The sequence below is a fragment of the Narcine bancroftii genome, chromosome 14, assembly GCF_036971445.1.
Source record: "Narcine bancroftii isolate sNarBan1 chromosome 14, sNarBan1.hap1, whole genome shotgun sequence".
Lineage (NCBI taxonomy): Eukaryota > Metazoa > Chordata > Chondrichthyes > Torpediniformes > Narcinidae > Narcine > Narcine bancroftii.
Window position 1 is genome coordinate 28,890,384 of NC_091482.1, and position 19,672 is coordinate 28,910,055.

The window sequence follows — 19,672 nt, forward strand, 5'->3', positions numbered from 1 at the left end:
ATGACCAGCCGTGCAGATGTTAAATTGGAATACAGTTTGTTTATATTTCTTTCTTTGTTTATATATCTCTCTTTTGTATGTGTATCTTCTTGAGTACAGCTTACACTACCAATAAACCGACATTCTGTCTGGTCTGCAGAAGGAAGAATCTCAGGGTTGTATGTGATGTCATGTATGTACTCTGATACTAAATTTGAACACAAACTTGAAATTGTACTTTTTTTGGAGTGTTCAAAGTTTAAAAATTATATTTTAAATTTTCTTCTTTCTTTTTTCAATTGTTTTCAACGATACATCAACGATTTTCAGTCCTTATTTTCTTTTCCCATTTCTGAACCTATTAGTATCGAAATTGATAGCTGATGCCTGACTTTGCCCGCAATCTCTCAGGTTGGGGTGAGAAATTAGATGACCAATAGAAGGTTTTTTCCATCAGTTACATAGATCATACATATCTTGTTTATCATCTGTAATTCTATTTTATCTTTACCTGAACATTATATCATGTGTATCTATCCATCTTGATTTTTTTTTCAAAAAAAAATAAGAAAAATTGAAAAAGAAAAAGTTTAAAACAATATTGAACAAAACTGAAAAAATGAAAAAACCTGTTGGGGCAAACATCCATATTTAAACTGTGGCTTCAATTTCATTGCTTCTGATACAATAATTCTTTTATGACTGTATCTGTGGTGACTGGCTGGAAATGAGTAAACCTTGTGTTATTTCTGTTATCATTAAGTTAATTAAGGTGGTGGCTGTAGTTGACTTCAATAATTTCATAGGACCTTTGAGGCTTGAGGCTCGGTGCTGATCTATTTCTCTTTTATCATTTTGATTTGAATAGATGGAGTTGAGAAGCAGCCTCGGAGGCTGGTGGGCCGTAAGGTAGCCGACGGAAAAGGAAGTCGTACTTTGTGCTCATTGAGGTTTTCAGCTGGTCACTTTATTTTAAAAAAGGTCTTTGCCGCATTGGGATTGGAGTGCCTGAAATATAACTAAAAATGTTATAATGATGGATCATTATACAGGGAGAACTTACTTTAATAGTCTCACTTACATTTTAATAACTCTAAAAGGTCAACTCAGCAAGTAGAATGTGAATCTCCATAGCGTAGAATCTCTCAGTGCCATTGCAAGTTCACACTTCGAACCACTTCATAGTGATGACTTTCTGCTGCTTTGTTCAGACATTGTTCCTGATAAGAAATGAAATTTTCTTTGACCATTAGAGACAGATGCCAATGTGTACATAAGTGTACATAAGATGGCCCCTTTATATAGGGAGATCAATCTTCTGCAAATTTATACAATAGGATGCAACTTTGACTCCAGCCCAACACCCGCCCCCCCCCCCCCAATCAATGATTATTCTACAGATACCATCCATGGCATTTAATCTTAAACTTCTGCTTTAACTGTTATTAAGATAAAAGCAAGTGTCTTGCACCTATGTTTCATTGAGTTATCATCTTTCTCCATTCTGTGAGAGCTTTATCTGTTATTATAGATCTGCACAATGTACCCCTCTATCGCCTTTGCGTACATTCACAGTTCTCTGCCAAATAATTATCTCTCTATTTGAAATGTGAACGTAATAAGAAAGTAATAAATTAATCACTTAAAATTAAACAGAAGTATTAACCTCTGAAGTTAAAAGTATATGAAAAATTGTATAAAAGATATACTCCTCAATTTATCCTCATGTTCTGAGATTTCAGTGTTTCACAACAGTGGCTGCTACAAGATACATGTCCATCCTGCTCTTTTGACTCCACATATAGGTTTGATATGGACTCCTCCAAACTCCTTCACCTTCTCTGCATACAGTCCAATGAGCCAATAATGCACTGTGCATTTCCCTCTAATCTGAAAGTTTCCTATTCCTGGCTCTCATCTGATTATTTTGGAGCACTAACCTTGTCTCAAGAGCAGCAAATTGATATCTTGCATTTCCTTACTCTCCCACTGAAGTCCATGTGTACCGGGATCCCAGTCATACAGAGTGTCATCAAACATGTGCTGACTTCATGTTGAGAATCTCAGTGGGCAGGCATAATGTAGCCACATCAATGTAGGCTTGTAACTAACGGACAGAGAGAAATTGTTTTTTCTTAATTACATTGGAGCTACGGTTGGGTAATTACTTTGGGATGAATGGATAGGAGAGTGATGTAAAACAATACATCATAACACCAATATATTTCTAGCATCGATGCTGATGGATCTTAACTCATGTCAGCCAGTTTCTGGACTTCTGCCTTTGGTCTTGATTCTTGATCGTCCAAAATATTCCATGTGGATTTAAACTGGAGGTGGGGGGGGGGGGGGGGGTGTGCGTAAGGAGGAGATTTTTGAAGAAGAACTGTCTTCAATTTAATGGGTCTGGTTGCGTGAGGGTGGCAGAGTGAAGATTATTCCTTGCTTTAATTATACGGGGTAAGAATGAATTGCTGTATAGACCTTTCTCACAAACTATGATATTCAAGAGATTTTAAAAGGTTAACAGTCAGTTAACCTCACTCCAAGATAGGTTAGAGAGGGTAACAGCAACATAATATTGTCACAGAATTGTCATGCTTCCATTAGAATGCAGCAACTACGGTCAGACTGTGGTGAAACCACTATTATGTTTGTCCCTGTTCTCACTTATCTCCCATAAAGGCTGCTATGCCACAAGCCTTCCCCCAGTTCGAGTCCGGGTCAGGGAGAGCCAGCAACACAAGGGATATTGTCCATCTCTTGCTAATAAAAGCCTTCAGTTCCAGTAACTTCAGTTTTTGCAAAATTGATTGTGCATCAGCTACAATGACATTCTGTTCGTGCAAAGCATATTTAGTCTAGTTTTCAGAAGTCAGCCCTTGTATACTTGTTAGCTGACACATGACCTCCAGACTATTGTTTATTAAAAGTTATCTGCTAAAGCTTGTCATGATTTTATCTTGCCAGTGAAAACCATGTCTGCCATTAGCAGCTACATATCCATCAAATTCAGCATGCGCCCTTCCATAAAAACAGAGCCATGATTCTTACTTCTCACACCTCTGCTCTTTAATGTGTTGGCAATAAGATGACGTAAACTTTCTCATGCAATCTTGGTCTGGCAACATCAACTTCAATGATACAGAGTCAATATTGGATATGGAACTATATAGCATGGAATAATATTTTGAGAACGGGAGACAAAGCTAACTCCCCACAAATACACTCAGAAGCTCTGCTACTTACTGGGTTCTGATTGCATCCACATCTGCCCAATATTATACCCAATGCATTCATTCCCGTGATCTGTATCTCACATTAAAATTTGAGACCCCAAGAATAACTCAAGTTCAAAGCCACCCAATCGCAGAGTGATCTTGGGATCAGCCCCCTATCACCCAAAAAGCTATTAAAGCTTTCTCAACCATCTCAACATATCTTTGATAATCAAAGACATTTCAAAATCGCTGAAGTATATTGAGGTAATTGTTAAAAGTTAGCAATTATTTTAAATGAAAAAATACATTTATTTAAAATACATTTAACTGATAAAGCATAAACAATGACATTATTAGAGCAAAAATAAAGTAAACCACTTGCCTTTTCTGCCTTGCCGATGATCCTATTCAAGTGAATGAGCTAACGCTAAATGGTGAGTGGCCAAGGTCTCTCAGCTCAAGGCATTTGTATTCAGTGCTGAGTCGAGGGACAAGACATAGGTCAGATGTCTAGACCAACAAACCCAGTGATATTCTTGGGAACTGTGTACTGAATGGGAGCAAAAAAAACTATGCCCTTGTTCATTCACTTCTATTTTAGTGAGGAAAGCCAAGATGGTAAAGAATAGAGTAATAAGTGTTTCATTCCACAGGATTTAGACTAATATGGACAAAATGCAAGCAAATGGGGGCTAGCTTTGGTTAACATGGACAAATTAGGCTGTGTTATAAAATTATGAAGGAATATGCATTATTAACTTCACCTAAACCACGGAAGAGAGAAATTGGACCACACCACCCCCAAAATATTTTGAGATAAATGGAATATTACTTTTTCTTCCTGCATCCAGTTTTTGTTCCAGTTTAGTGGCCACATGTTTAATTCCTATCCCTTTTGTAACTTGGATGGCTGTGAGGATTTAATTTCTCTAAATTGAGGTCTTCAATCAGGTTTTGGAACACCGATCTACAGATCAGATGATTCAAGTTTGACTTAACATAACAATTTACAGCACGGAAACAGGCCATTAGGCCCTTCTAGTCCGCACCGAACCAAACACCCCTTTCTAGTCCCACCTCCCTGCACAATGCCCATAACCCTCCATCTTCTTCTCATCCATATACCTGTCCAACCTTTTCTTAAATAATACAATTGACTCCGCCGCCACTATTTCTCCGGGAAGCTCATTCCACACGGCTACCACTCTCTGAGTAAAGAAGTTCCCCCTCATGTTACCTCTAAACCTCTGCCCCTTAATTCTTAACTCATGTCCTCTTGTTTTAATCTTTCCTCCTCTTAACGGAAATAGTCTATCCACATCCATTCTGTCTATCCCTTTCATAATCTTAAATACTTCTATCAAATCCCCTCTCAAAGAATAAAGACCCAATCTGTCCAATCTCTCCCCATACTCCAGATGCTTAAACCCAGGCAACATTCTGGTAAACCTTCTCTGCACTCTCTCCACTCTGTTTATATCCTTCCTATAATTAGGCGACCAGAACTGGAAACTAAATTTTTCAGAGATCACATGAGAAATTTTACTTTCATGATCATTCCCGACTGTTGAAAGTAACTAATCCAGTCTACAAAAGGGCTCAACTGATGACTGAGCAGCAACTGACATTTGCTTTTGGATTCCCTGCCTACCAGTAGTTGAACGTGCAGAGATTGCAACCATCATACAATGTGGGCAAACATAGCAAACCATTGTTTTTTTCTTTTAGTCAGCACTCTCTTCACTGACTCAAGATGAAATTTGTTTTGTTTATTCACTTAACACGGCCACTATGTTTTTCAGAGAACTGTTTGTTAATTAAATGTCATGACTCACAATCTCAGCTGAACGATGTCAATTCTTCCTTCTTTACAGCTGGTGCTTGCCAAATGATACAATATGCACACAAATAGAATAGAGAGCTCCAGTAAGCAATCTGACACAAGTACCAGAGAGTGTAGCTATGCCCAACAATATAGTTCATTACTCAATTTTACAAGAATATAGCACAAAACTGCAGTACATGGGCACATTATAGAGCACTCAGCAGAATGGAACCTTTCAGGGTCTTGGTGCGTTGTGCATACCACAGGCAGTTAGACAAGCCACATGGAACTTAGTTGATTTACAGGTTTTGGGCATCATTAATATTTATTACCCATCCTTAATCTCCCTTAAAAATTATGTATAGATCTCATTTTCTTTCGACAGTCTTTCCCCATGTATTTTCTGCATTGATTCGGAGGAAGGATGCATATGGTCTCCTGGGCTGTTATCAACCTTGCCTTCCTACTACATAATTGTTTATGATACATCTTCAGCACAATCCATTCCATCTGACTTTGATAATATGGCAAGTTTCACTCTTTGAACTTGTATTTATAAGGTTAAGGTCAGGTGATGTACATCTTCCAGATGGAAATTCTATTCAGTTTGGGACCTTATGAGACTTCATATGATGGTGCTCATGTTCTGAACAGGTCAGTCAGTACACATTATTGGGCAGGCTGAAATAACCTTCTCCCATAGTTGATTGTTTGTTGTTGACAAAATCCTGGGTAACCAACTTTGAACTTAGTCTCCTATCCCAGTCATTGCAATGCTATTCAGGTTCCACAGTAATCCCAGAGAATGTGAAAACTTTCCATTAATTAGCCAGAGGCTAATGGTAGCCCTATCCCTTGATAGACAAGCTGCATAGAGTACTATGTCACTGTTGTATAAGTGAAATTTGAGAGGATGGGTAAGGTAGAGACAGGATCAATGATGAAGGTGGGAATGGGGAGTGGTGGGAAGAGAAAGGATTCAGTGTTGGAAGAGAATCACAAAGTGATAGAGGCCTTTAAAATCTGACAGAATGGCCAAAGTGTTTGCATTTGGTAGAAAGGTCTAAGGATAATAACATAAAGGTGATTAGCAAAACATATCCAGAAGTTACATGAGAAAATAAAGTAATGTTTACCTATTGCACGGTTCGGGTCTAAAATGTGCAAGAGATGCTCAAGCAGAAACAGATCATATTGGAGGCCATGTTCAAACAATAAAGCTCTCTATTGAATGAATGGCATCCTCTGTGCATATAATGATAATATGCAATGAGGTTCTTTGGTCAAAAATGGAAACAGCGAAGGATACCAGACAGCTGTGGCGGGGCCTAAAAAACATAACCTGCTACCAAACCAAATCCGGAGCAGAAGGAGATGGCAAAGCTTCACACACAGATGAACTCAATGCCTTTTACACCCGATTTGACAACAAGAACAAAACAGAACCACCACCGTGCATCCCCATGATCCTCTCCTGTCCGTATTTGAGGATGATGTGCAGCCTACCTTTAGGAGAGTGAATCTCAGGAAATTATCTGGTCCTGACAAAAAACCCAGCTGAGTATTAAAAATATGTGCTGACCATCTTACCTACGTATTCATGGACACCTTCACCATCTCACTCTGACAGGCCATGGTACTCACCTGTTTCAAACAGGCATTTATTGTATCAGTGCCCAAGAAGAGAGTGGTAATTTATCTAAATGACTATTGGCCAGTGGCATTCACATCAACAGTAATGAAATGTTTTGAAAGGTTGGTGTTGAAGCATATCAGCTCCTGTCTGAGTGGCAACATGGATCCATTCCAATTCCCCTATTGTATCAATCGGTCTATGGCAGATGCCATCTCACTGGCTCTTCACAAAGCCTTGAAACACTTGGACAGCAAAGATGCATTCTTCAAGATGCTCTTTATTGACAACAGTTCAGCATTTAACACCATCATCCCCTCAAAATTGATCAGCAATCTCCAAGACTTGAGACACAACACCCCACTGTGTAATTGGATCCTGGATTTCCTCACTTCCAGATAACAATCAGTGAGAATTGGTAAGAACATCTCCTCCACAATCACCATCACAGCATCACAGGGTTGGATTCTTTGCACCCTGCTCTATATCTAGGAGTTGTGGGAAGAGAAAGGATTCAGTGTTGGAAGAGAATCACAAAGTGATAGAGGCCTTTAAAATCTGACAGAATGGCCAAAGTGTTTGCATTTGGTAGAAAGGTCTAAGGATAATAACATAAAGCTGATTCAGTGTTGGAAGAGAATCACAAAGTGATAGAGGCCTTTAAAATCTGACAGAATGGCCAAAGTGTTTGCATTTGGTAGAAAGGTCTAAGGATAATAACATAAAGGTGATTAGCAAAACATATCCAGAAGTTACATGAGAAAATAAAGTAATGTTTACCTATTGCAAGAACACCATCTACAAATTTGCTGATGACATCTGTTAGGTCTGCTTTGTTCATGAATGAGTGAGACAAACACCAGGCTGAGTCGAAATCAGGGTTCTTTGTTCTTTATTACCGGATTGTAACACTTGCGACTAACCATGTTAGTCGGAGAATGCATTCTGCCGTTATCAGCAAAATGGTGATTTTTTATACCCTTGGATATGTGCTTAGAACATCATCATATCATTACTTGTCCAATGACTAAAACTGTTGCTATCCTTTCCCTGCTAGCTTCCTGCCTCTCAATCCATCAATGTCTCTCTTATCTTGTAAGTACAAGGATGCATTCACATCTTGTTACAGCCCTGCACATTCCCATCTCATGATGTTTTACCTAACAGGAGTACAAGGACACCTCCCCTTCTTGTTACAGCCCTGTACAGGGTAACTCCTTACACATTCCCATCTCATGATGTTTTACCTTACACATCACAGTAGAATATTATATAAAAAAGGGCGATGAGTCAGCGCATAGGGGCAAAATTGAAAATATGGCTGAATGAAGCACCAACAACAACCTCACACTCAATGTCAGCAAAACCAAGGAGCTGATTGTTGACCTAAGGAAGGGAAAACTAGAGGTGTACGATCCAGTGATCATTGGATCTGTGGTGGGCCTGCCTTGGCAAACGGTGTCTTGTGTTTAAAAGGACGAAACACCCAGTGATACAAGGAATACAAATTAAGATATATCTGATACGGTACCAGATAATATTCCCTATGGTCATTCTCCATTATTGTTATTGAGACAACCAACTAACTCTGAGAGAGAAGATCAATCTAACCAATACTGACACATCTAGGATTGTAACGCATTGTCCTATAAATCAACCTTGGGAGTCACTATCTCGGCCAATATTTCCTGGACCCAACACACTAATGGCATCGTGAAGAAAAGACATCAGTGCCTCTACTTCCTCAGGAGTTTGCAGAGGTTTGGTATGACACCAGAAACCCTGACAAAATTTCTACAGAGGTGTGGTGGAAAGTGAGCTGACCGGCTGGAACAATGCCAAGAATGAAGACACCAATACCCCTGAGCTTAAAGCCCTGCAAAAGGGCCCAGTAGCAAGAGTGCAGCCCATGTACAACTCCGTCTCTGCATCAGGTGTGAGCGAGCACATCCCCACTGCCAGCAGTATCACTAAGCCCAAAACCCCCTACCTTCTGGCAACCTAGGATGAGCAGGCCCAGCCATTATTATTGGCTTTCAATGAGTAAGTGAACCTGCGTTGTGTATATTTATACAGAAATAAAATGGAGTAGGAAGACAAGTTGCCGTAAAGAACAAAAATAATGTGTACAACAGTACTTAGAGGATCATCTTTTTGAAGCATTACACCCAAATCCACAGTCTTCTCAAAATCTGACCACCCATTAAGCATCAAGCTGATCTGAAGATCCAAAGAGTTATGGCACTAGTGTAATGGGTTTGCATAGGGCGTAGAAGAAGAGACGACTCACAGAACAGTTTTCCAGCATTTATTTGCTACCTTTTTGAAGGCAACATAATACATCCATTGTCTTCAGAGTTTTCTTCCTTTTCTGCCCCATTTTCTCCCTTAGCAAGGTAACAGCAGTGTCTCTCTCATTCATCCATTTCCTCAACTGCACACAGAGCCTTTATTTTAACATTTCAATATATAGTCAACTCAGTGTACATGGTATTTAGCCAAGAGCTTTTAAGATTTGCCCAGGAAAACATTTTGCATTTTAAAATCTTTTCAAATTATTTAAAAATAACTATATTTACAAGGTGAAAACAGTGGCACCCAGTAGGCAAGTTAAAAATTGCATAGAAAAATGAACTTGCCACAATCATACATTTAACAAGAAAAGCCTGGATCTGTTTGAAGACAAAATAATTCAACCCTTGCTTTCTGAGTTTTCCTCCTTTTCCTCCTAAGCATGCAAAATAACACTGAAATCTCAGCAAAACTATGTTGATCACATGACCAGCACATGATAATGGAGTCAAAACACATCTTTAAAACTTACATTAATGGTTAAAACAAAATAAAAACCAACTGTATAACACAATAATATTAGTAATGAACAATAGACTAATGACATAACCAATTAATTTTTCCAAGGAAAACATTTAAAATCTTCCAGTAGCAATCTTCTCCCCCACTTACCCTTAGCAAGGTAACAGCCATGTGAGAGACAGGAAGGAAGGGGCTTAGGAAGTTCACAAGAGATGTGCACCACCAAACTCATTCCCACTGGAAAAAAAATTAAAAGAATAGTAAATACAAGTAACTCATTGAGATAAAATTCACAAACATAAAATTGAGACCAGAAATTATTAAAATCCATTTTTAACTCTGTTACACCAACATGGGTCCGTCACTTGCAAGCTCCTGACTCCCCCTTTCCCCCCTTCTTCTATTGCTGAAAAGACATAGACTTCGAGGTTTGCTCCAAGAGTTTATTCACATGATATCATGAAGACTCAGCAGTAACTTAAAGCACCATCAGATCTCTAAGTTTTAGCAGATACAAATTCATATTTGTACAGTAGAAAACAGACAAGGTGGCCTGATTGTTTTTACATTCCTCATTAAGTGTCTGACGAATCATTCAATAAAAAGTGTCTGATGAATCTTTCAATAGGAGATAGCTGATGAATTTTTCAATGGGTTAACTCAATCAATCTTTTACATACTTAACAATGTTTTAACAAGTTTAACTCAATCAGTCTTTTCAGGACATAGGGCACAGGATCAATCAGTTGTTTAACATGCTTAACAGTCTATCGAAGTTACTGCAGACACTTCCTCCTCAAAGACTTTATATCATGTTTTATTGGAACTCTTGGCACCTTCCTAATTCTGGAAAGGTTGCTCTCAGCTCACATCATTAGTTTTAAATTCAGCTTGTCAATTATTGTATCCTGCACAAGATAGTTTTAACCCTCAACACCCTCACATCTTTACATGCACCACCTCCCCTTTAAAACCTCAATCCTAATACAGAGTCAGAACCCAAAACGTCAACTTCTCATTCCCTCCACGAATGCTGAGTTCCTCCAGCAGATTTTTTTTTTTGTCCAGGTTCCAGTATCTACATTCTTTAGTGTCCCTTTCTATTTGCACTCCAAAGTTCATTTTAATCTTGATTCCGAGGCTGAATCCTAGCCAGTGTGACTGAGAGTTTCTCCACTGGTCAGACTGGCCAGGAGCCATTAAATTATCTCTGTAGACAGAATTGAGTAAGAAAATGGCTCTGTTCCAGAATCTTGCCACAGAATATTGATGGGATGGGGGTGGGGGGAGGGCTTCCACGTCAATGCACTTTCATCAAAGGTATTAAACCATGGGAATTTGACCTTGTACATAAACATGTGCAGTAGTTTTGAGTTACTTTAACCACACTGACCACATAAAGGCTTACTTTTGATACTTCTTTCCCCCCTCTTTGGAGGAAATAAATGGGTATTGCATTAAGCAGCACCACCCACAAAAATATGGAAAATGAGGCAAACTTACGTTAAATAATTTGGGTAATTTTCCCTTGAATTGTTCTATTACACCTTTACCTGAGCAGTTCCCAACAGCAACTCCCTGCAGAGATCACAGCCTTTGTTCTATTTCCATTATGAAGCATAGAAGAACCCCAGCATCGACAAAGGAAGTCCTGACAAAGTTGCACGTGCAAGCTTTATGGTTGAATCCTGGGTAGAATTGTTCCCAAAGTGAATTTTATGACTAATATTTTCCTAATTATGATATAGGGCAGAGAACCAGCGTCGGCCAAGGCATTATTTCATACAATGATGGGGACTATCTTGGAAGAGATGTTTTAGTACTTACATTTTTCATTTCGGCCAGAATATTGAGTTGTTTTTTTTTTCAGAATGACTATTTTTAAGGGGGTTTACAACTGATTTACAACAAGATTTCAGTGCCACATACAAAAGAACTCCTCAGTTGAACTGGTCATTGCACCAGAGAAGTCTACCACTCATCTACAAGTCACAACAATAAAAGCAGACATAGAATCAATGAGGCACCCCATTATACAGCTAAATAATCTTTAAACACGCATCATCTAATATGTGTTGATTGACAGTTGCAGAGGTGGATAACGGTGATTTTTTTAAAAGTGTATTTCTCTATAGAAAGAGTTAGGACAAGAGAAAATAAAATTTTAACTGATTATTCCAATTGGAAAACCAATTATATGCTTTTATGAGGGGATTATAATTACATAATCATTAACATCAGCATATTTCCTCCTGTAGAGACTCCAGCATGAATACCAATTAAGAGGTAGATCATATACATCAATTCACATACCACTTTAAGCAATCCCTTACTAATCACAGAGCACCCAGGGCGTAGGGAATACTTAAAGTGGAAAAAAAAAGTTTGCAAATCACTGATATACATCATTCAATATGCACTTCAAGTAATCTTGTACTGAACTTTATATAAACATAGTGATACCTAACAATGTATCATTTAAATTAAATTTAACCATATGAAGTATTCTAATGGCTTAGCAAAGGATTGGGGCATCTATCTTTGTGGTCATTTAGCAATACTTTGCTTCACATTGAACAAGACGTTGAATTGAAAAGTTATTTTGGGGCAACCACATTTGGGGACCATTTGAAAAAAATGATCTGGGGCATCAGCTGAACATTTCTATCTCAGTTTAGGTTTAAGTGGAACTCCACCATTGGGCCTATTGACCATGAGGACATTTTTACATCAACAGAATTTCCTGGCACATTATCCCTCCTTACAAGTGACGGATGGTAGTTAGGAAGAGGGGTAGGTTAAAGAAGTGAAATTTACAAACATGCCCAAAGCTGATATTTACCAACATTTACCAACAGATGGTAACTGCAGGGCCCATCGAAGCCCCAGAAAAGGTTGTGCAACAGACAACCCCATCTGTATATATTCTCATCTGAGCTCCTTGGAGCAGAGGTTATGAGAGATATTAAACTCAGCTGATGTTATCACATATAAACCCTTCCTAAAGGCATAAATCCCTTTTACAAATTAGATTAGAGCCACTCTCTGATAGTTAAAGGACATATGAATGCTATACTTCTGTACTGTTTTACTTGCTGTACTATGTATCGGATGTCCAGCTGTACTGCTCCCAAGTCCAACTTTATCATTACATCCTGATACAATTGACAATAATCTTGAACTTGAATAACCTTTCTGAAACTCATTCATAGCTCTATTTAACAGTATGTCAGAATATATTCATAATGTCAGTGTCTGCGTTTACTTATTGGGTCTTTCCTTACAGGCTTAAGATTTCCAGCAACCTCACTGATCTCTTCCCTTGGGGTCAAGGGGATCTCAGTTCCTGGGGTCACCAACTGACTCTAAGTTCCTGGGGTCGCCAAAATTTTCCCTCTGTTTCTGGCTTCACCAAGTGACCCACAAAGCTCAAAGTTCAGATTGATTGTAACAATACAGATATGACATCACATACAACCCTGAGATTCTTTTACCTGGGGACCAGACAGAATTTCTACTTGTCGGTCATGCAAAAGAAAACTGTACTCAGAAAAGATGTGTATACAAAATAAAGAAATGTAAACAAAAAAATAAATGTAAACAAACTGACTGGGCAATACAGAAAAAAAATCAATAATAAATCATGTGCAAAGTAAAAATCCTTAAATATGTCTCCAATTGAGTTTGTTGTTTAGGATTCTGATAGTGGAGGGGCAACAACTGTTCCTGAACCTGGTGGAATGAGTCTTTTGTAATGGCAGCAGTGAGAAGAGAGCATGTACTGTGTGGTGTGGATCTTGATGAATGCTGCTGCTCTCAGACAGAATTCTTGATGGAAGGAAAGTGTTTCCTGTGAAGTACTGGGCTGTATCCACTACCTTTTGCAGGGCTTTCTGCTCAGAGATATTGGTGCCTCCATACCAGGCCATAATCCAGTCAGTCAGCACACTTCCCACAATTCATCAGTAGAAGTTTGCCAAGATTTTCGATAACATACCAAACCTCCACAAAAACCCCTGAAGAAGTAGAGGCACTGACTTGCTTTCTTCACGATGACATTAGAGTGATGGGACCAGGAAAGGTTCTCTGAGATTGTGATCCTAGGAATTTAAATTTGCTCACCCTCTCTACCTCTAATCCCCCCAATGATCACTGCTTCATACACTTCTGGTTTTCCGTTCGTAAAGCCCACAATCAGTTTTCAATCTCCCTTCTCTGTGCTGACTCATCGACCCTTTTTATGCAACCCATTACCATGTTATCATCAACAAATTTGTGGATGGTGTTGTTGTCATACTGACCCACACAGTAATAGGGGTAAAATGAGTAGAGCAGAGGGATAAGAAGAGTGTGGAGATGTTTTTACTAATCCTCATTGATTTATAGTCTCGAGGGGAGGAAATCTAGGATCAAATTACACAGTAGAATGAGGCCCAGGCTGTGGAGCAGGTGGGTACCATACTCTGCCAGATTGAGATCTTGAAGATATCTGTTAATACATTGGGAAGTTGGCCAGTACAGGTTTTCAGTACTCAGCCGAGTACTCACACCAGACCGAATGCTTTCCTCAGATTCACTCTCTTGAAGGTATCCAGCGCATCATTCTCGGATACTGACAGTAGGGGATGCTGGGGGAATGCAGTGGTTCTTCCTTGATCTAATGGTCAAATTGGACATAGAAGATATTGAGTTCATCTAGGAATGAAGTCTTGCTATCTCCCACTGCATGGGATTTGGTTTTGTAGCAAGTTATGTCATTTAGGCCTTGCCTCAGAGCCCCCAACTCACTGATTCTCCTGACCCTAGGGTCACCAACCTTCCTTCAGTGCCTGTCATCATTGATCTTTACCCTCAGTACCTGGAATCACTGACCTGTTCCCTCATTACTTGGTGTCATTTACCTTCAATAAGTATCCAAGGTCACAAGCCCTTTTTCAGTGTCCAAGGTCATCAACCTGTGCCCTTTACTACCCTTGATTTGTGACATTTACCCTCAGTACTCAGGTCACTGACTCTTTCTCTGTACCCAAAGTAACCAACACTTCATCAGTGCACTGGGGTCTTTGTACACTTCCTGTATACTAAACAATACATAGTCTAGTATGCACAATGCAGGCCCTTTGGCCCACAATGTTCTGCCAGCCTTTATCAACCTACACCAGGATCAATCTATCCCTTCCCTTCATATCCCCTTCTTTTCGACATCAGTAATTTTATCTCTCAACCAAACACATCTATCACAGCTGAGTTCAATCATTTTAAAAAAGTAACACTATTTTAACACATATGAAATCTCATCGTAGAACACGGAGTACTATAGCACAGTACAGGTGAAATGTGAAACCCTGATATACAAGCATTGAGGACTATCATTGTTTTCTCCTGTTCTAGCAATTCATACACATAAAGGAACTGTAAATATAATTTAAAAATTGGCAAAATTGATCTCTGTCAATTTCAGAGAAAATCCATGCCTCCAGTATGTATATCCTCCTAACCTCGAGTATTGTTTATGTGGAGTTTGAACATTCACCCTGTGAACCTATGGTTTTCCTCAAGGTGCTCCAGTTTTCTGTCCCATCCGAAAATATATAAGCTGGTAGGTTAATTAGTTGTTGGAAATTGCCTGTTGTGAAGAGGTGAGTGTGGGGATAAGCATACAATTAGTATAAATGGGTAGTTAGTGCTAACTTGATAGGCCGAAGTTTCTGTTTAATGCTATATGTCTCCAGAATGGAGGACCATCACATTCCCAAGATCGTGTTATATGGCGAGCTCTCCACTGGCCACCGAGACAGAGGTGCACCAAAGAAGAGGTACAAGGACTGCTTAAAGAAATCTCTTTGTACCTGCCACATTGACCACCGCCAGTGGGCTGATATCGCCTCCAACCGTGCATCTTGGCGCCTCACAGTTTGGCGGGCAGCAACCTCCTTTGAAGAAGACCGCAGAGCCCACCTCACTGACAAAAGACAAAGGAGGAAAAACTCAAGACCCAACCCCAACCAACCAATTTTCCCTTGCAACCGCTGCAACCGTGTCTGCCTGTCCCGCATCGGACTTGTCAGCCACAAACGAGCCTGCAGCAGACGTGGACATACCTCTCCATAAATCTTCGTCTGCGAAGTCAAGCCAAAGATATGGTCCCATGACACTCTGGCACAGCTGTCAGACTGGTGCTGTGGCAGATGGTGGGTGAATGAACACTTGGGCAAACCTGTGGCAGATACACCTAAATATGATGACATTAGTGGAAGGGAACAATGTGCAGCCCTTTTGGGAACAATCTCCTGTCTCCACATGAACATCCACATGACAATGTGGACCATCACCTAGTGGCAGAAATGTAGACCAGTCCAATTTGCGAGATCATGGCCCAGCATAACTCTAATTGTTTCATTACTGAAAAGTTAGTGAATACCCTCTGGCACTCAAGATGTAGATGTGGCCAGTATAATATCCATTGTAGTAAAAAAATGTACAAGTCATTCATGATTTGTGGTATTGAACTAATAAATTCAGAGATAAGCAGGTCTTGTGTTGATGTGCTAGATCCACAAACAATGGGCAAGGCTAAGCAATCTCACAACTTCTGCTAACCTTCCATGTTAAATCATGAATAATGAACAATTAACTACAGGAGGAGGTGGCTCCAGGAATACCCACAACATCAAAGGTGGAGCAGCATGCCATGTGCAATCACAAACACATTTGGCCTGGGAACTAAGGCGACAATTCATCTTAGCTTCATCCAAGATTCCCACAGCCATGGAAGCTTGTCTCCATCCAACTCAATTCACTCTGTATAATATCAAAAAGTGGCCAAGAACACTAGATAATGAGTTTATTCTCTTAAGGTTGTATAATTTACATTGCACCAAATGTCTTACTTGCTGCTGCCTCAGGTAGCTCATTTAAAAAAATATATATATATACTTAATTAAACTAAAAAAGACATATGATAATAAATGTTCACAGTTACGACAGTACCGGGGTGTGGGTTAATGGGATGTAAATTGGGTGGCACAGACTCGTAGGGCCAAATTAGCCTGTTACCGTGCTGTATGTCTATTTTTTTTTAAATTAAGAAAAAACATGGCGTAACAATAGTCCAGACAGTCCTCTTGTGGTGTTGGAGCAGACCATAATTAGTGCAATACGAGATTCAAGAGTTTGGCAGCTGTTAGAAAGAAACTATTCTGAACCCTAGAGGTAATGGTCTTCAGCTTCTGTCCCTTTTACCCGATTGTAGCATTGAAAAGAGGTGGTGATCAGGGTGATGGGGGTCTTTTATGATATTGGCTTCCTTCTTGAGGCCATGCATCACAAATGTAGCAATTGGTATTAGTCTAGATAACATCCCAGCTGCTGTATTAATGACTTGTGATCCAGAACCAGTGTGCATTTAGTCAAGCTGTTCTAATATTGCTACAACACGAGCATCAGTGATTTTTCATCTACTCAATTTCAACAGGACCATTCAGCTCCAGATTATATGACAGCCTTGATCGAAATATGGACCAAATATCTGACTGCTGAGAGCAACTGCCCTTGACTTCAAGGTAGCATTTAACAGAATGTCATATCAAGGTATTCTGGTCAAACTGAAGTCAATGGATTCCAAAGTGAAAACTAACAGTGCGCAAAGGAAAATAGATGCAATTTTGAGACATTAATCATATCATCCCCAGGACTCCACTGGAGGACTTCTTCAGGGCAATGGCTTGGACCCATATAATTTTAGTTGCTTTATCAAATACATTTCTTCCAGCATAAGGCTGGAAATGGTGATATTACTGAGGAGTACATCATGGTCAATTCCCTTCACAGCTCAGCGAATGAAGCAGTCCATGCCTGACTCCTGCAAGACCCGGACAGCATTCAGGTGCAGGCTGATCAGTTTCATGTGACATTTATGCTACAAAGGTCCAGGCAACTATCTTATTCAGCAATGGAGAATCTAAAAACTTATCCTTTACATTTGTTTACATTATCATTGCTGAGTCCCCCTCAATCTATATTCCCTGATCAGCCACTATAAGTCTAAGTGCTCCCATTTGTTCATAGCCCTGGGATATAAAACTCAGCTAACTTCCCCTGCTCAATCTCAATGGAAAATTGGCAAAATCAATATATCCTTGCAGAACATCAAGACGGGGCACCACAAGGCTATATTCTTGGTCCCCTACTCTATTTGCAAGATTACATCACCAAATTTGGCTCATGCACAATCTATCATTCGTTGATGACTCTTGCCTATGGTAATCACAAAGGTATGGGAATAGGTAATAGCAGGGACTAAGCAAGCAGCCTTAGAGTGATGGCCCGCAAGGAGGAGGTGATGTGGCCAATCTGCTTCTATTACTACTTCTAATATTGTTGTTGGCGTATCCAATGTACCTATGTAACTGCAGCAAGAATTTTGGTGCATGAAATAAATTCTCATGTCAAGAAGAGAAGAGTCTTTTGTGAGTTTGCCTGTATAGGTTTGGCTAAGATGGTTGCCATGCAATAACAGATGCAAGGATAAACTCTGAAATGTGTTAAGTTTAGACGATGATGATTTTGTGAGGTATTTAAAATGGCTGCTAAGAAGGAGAAGTTATAGGTGAGAGCTGCAGTCAGTGGGATAAACATGAGTATCAAGTTGTGGCGACAATTTGTGAAACAGATGAGATACTGTTGTGTGGATATATGGGGATCTCTCTTTAGTTGGGAAGAGAGGGTAAGTCATTTAATTTCTTCTGTTGCATGGATCATGTTTACAATTCCATACTCTGAATGTTAATTTCCCATAAAATGTCCTCACATTGACATATCTTACTCAGTAGTTTTAGGTGGAAATTGCTCTGCCCACTTCATGACAAAATTTCCAATCTTTTTTTTAAATTGACATTTGTAGAACAAGTCTATATCATTTGATCTTCCACAGCAATCTCCTCTATAGGGGATTGGGTTGTATAGAAACAGTGGAAGATAATGTATACATGCAATCAATCAGACTGAAGAATAATTCAATTATGAGAAGAAACAAGATTTAGAATGAATTGTAATATCCAATCAGCTAATAAAACAAATCAGGTGACGGAAATCAAGATTATACGAAGAAAGCAACATGAAAGAATTATTTAAATTTTGTTTGTCTATTTTCAATGTCAATTAAGTGCTCAAGGAATGAGATCCCACATTGATAAAAAAAAATATTTTCATGTCAGTGTGATGGAAGAATCGCAAAACTTTTTTGAAAGAATGTTTACACTTCAATGGAAATGCTTGAAGTATTTTGATGATTTTAATGTGTTCCAGCACTTCACATAAACATTGGAACACAATTTGTACATAATGAACTGTTGCTGTTATTAATCATTATTATTTTTATAGCAGATCCACGAGGCTTAAAATTTCTGTAAAGCTGCAGGAAAACCACTAAGAGTTATTTGGCTGGCAACTATTCTACAGAAATAAATACAATTTCTTTCTTTTTCAACATTTTTTATTAATATTGAAATTTCACATCCAAACATACAGAGAACACAAGGATATATGTTAAAATTCAATAGGATACATGACACTTAAATCATATCATTTCATCCAAGGTACCCCACATTTTAATCAAATAGATTATATTGTTTTAATGTTATATTATTATAAAAAAGAGGAAAATCTAAAGCCACAATCAGGAAAGAAGCCATTTGGCCAGAAAAAGGAAAGAAAGACAGAATTCTTAGCAGTGTGTTAAATTACCTCATTAGTCAACATTTCTAGCTTCATATCAAATCAAAGATTACAAAAGTAATTAAAAAGTGTCCCCACAGTGTTTGAAAATCAAAAATTGAGCATCTAATCTTCTCTAAGTTTAAACATGACATGACGTCATGTAGCCATTGAGCAGGATTAGTTGGGGTAACGTCCCTCCATCTGAGCAACACCACGCCCCCCCCCGCCCCCCCCCCCCCCGCTATAAGAGAAATGAAAGCTAATACATGCAGCTCAGATGTCATTAATGTTACGTCACTCTCACTGGAAATAAATAGAATTTAAATAATTGATTACTGATCAGATGGCAGTCATTAAGAAATGTATTAAAATATTGACAGCTTTTGTCCGTGGAATAAATTAATTAGCAGAAAAGGAGTTCAGATTGGATTTTGCTTTTTATCCTGTTTTAATCTAATAATATGACTTAATTGATGCATTTAT

General features: G+C 39.0%; 1 long non-coding RNA gene across 1 annotated transcript in view; it reads right to left on the reverse strand.

Annotated features, from left to right (window-relative positions):
• The window catches only part of LOC138749652 (uncharacterized), a 35,821-nt gene extending 26,149 nt beyond the window's left edge, over window positions 1-9,672 (reverse strand). Inside the window, exons 1-2 of the long non-coding RNA XR_011348804.1 lie at window positions 9,623-9,672; window positions 1,061-1,199 (exon numbers count right to left, since the gene is read on the reverse strand). This is a non-coding gene — a long non-coding RNA (uncharacterized lncRNA). The remainder of the gene's footprint in view (window positions 1-1,060; window positions 1,200-9,622) is intronic.
• Window positions 9,673-19,672: the final 10,000 nt, after the last annotated feature.